Raw genomic sequence first — 1,740 nt, 5'->3', positions numbered from 1 at the left:
CATGTAAGTCCTTAAATTATTTCATAGTTTAGCTGAGTGTGAAATCTGTGTAATACTAAACAACTGACCACTCCTCTGAGCCCGTTTGCTCATCTAAACACAAGGCTGTCAGCAATGACCCTAAGTGTCCACGTATCCGGGGATGCCTACCATTTGGGGGAAAGAGACTGGCTGTATTTAGGGCAGGTTCTTTGGTTCTCATTCTTCTTACAATATTTCTATTTCCGTGAGTTTTCCTGCATGTACACCTGGGGCCCAGCAGCTTCTGTTGCTCTTCTTTCTGCAAGGAGAGGATAAAATGGGCCAGTGGGGCAGAGAAAGGCTGCATGCTGGCATGTGATCAAGCCATGGCCCTGGTCCTCTGACTTCTACTGACCCCGATCTCTGGCCTTCAGAGGCATTTGTGCCCCAGAGTTCTCTTTGCTCTGACCTGGGTGCTGTTCTGCCCATCCAGGCCCCCAGCCTTCCAGAGGGTCCTGTGTCTGAAGGGCAAGCACAATGCCCTCCTGGTCCTCTTCTTCAAGAGCAAAGCAGAGCCTGGCAAGACAGAGGGTGTGCAAAGAGGACCCTGGGGAGCTCCTGCAGAGGGCTGGGAACTAGTCACAGGAGCGGGTGTTGAAGAGAGGAGTGCAGAGGTGGTACTCAGAGACACAGAGCCCGCAGATTAATCATCTCCACGGCTCAGATAAGACCCTGCCAGCTGGAAGCAAAGCTATTGTCACCAGAGAGGTTTGTGGAGTGTCTGCAGTACAAGACCATGCCAGGCACGAAACGGTATCAGCATGTGATTGAGACCCCTGAACCTGGAGAATGGGAGGTGAGGCCCTTTCTCAATTTCAGCCTTCTGCACTGATGCCTAGAACAGTTCTGATTTGGACTGGCCTCAACCGTGGTCTTCTGCTCCTTTCCTCTTCCTCCTCTTCTTTTTTGGCTTTTAAGATAGGGAATAGCCCAAGCCGGCCTCAAACTGCTACGTATCTGAGGATAGCCTTAAATTCCTGATCCCCCTGCTGCCACTGTGCAAATGCTAGAGTCAAAGGCACACACCCCATGATAGACATCCTTTTCCTATCATCCCTAATAGGCTCAGAACATCACATGAAGACTAAGTTCTTGGTACGTGAATGGTGCACACTAGCGCGTGCGCGCGCGTGTGTGTGTGTGTGTGAAGTATGTGAAACCAAGCCAGATACTGTGCCTACTTCTACTCCTGCCTCCAGCCCAGCAAGGATGAGGCTTCCTGTTCCTGCCCTTGTGCCCCTTTCTCTCTAGTTGTCAGGTTATGAAGCAGCTGTGCCAATCACAGAGAAGTCCAATCCCCTGACCCGGAACGTGGACAAAGCAGATGCAGAGAAAATTGTTCAGCTGCTGGGGCAGTGTGATGCTGAGATCTTCCAGGAGGAGGGGCAAATCGTGCCCACCTGCCAGGTGACCTACAGTCAAACCTCGGACACTGCCAAAGAGATGCTAAGCCAACCACATCTCAACTTCTACCCTCCCAGACTACGGTTTCTAATTTTGGAAATCCTGAGCCCCCTCCTCCATTCCAATCCGCTGTCCTCTGTTTCCTTTTTTTCTCATCCCTCATTTTTTTGTTTATTTATGTATTTATTTTGTGAGGTGGGAGGATTTATTCCATGGGGAAATGTATGGAGGCCAGAGGACAACTTTTGGGAATCAGTCTGTTCTTTCATCATGTGGGTCACAGGAACGAACTCAGATCATCAGGCTTGGCAGCAA

This window comes from Microtus ochrogaster, linkage group LG3 (assembly GCF_000317375.1).
Source record: "Microtus ochrogaster isolate Prairie Vole_2 linkage group LG3, MicOch1.0, whole genome shotgun sequence".
NCBI lineage: Eukaryota > Metazoa > Chordata > Mammalia > Rodentia > Cricetidae > Microtus > Microtus ochrogaster.
This window is presented reverse-complemented; position numbering follows the sequence as displayed.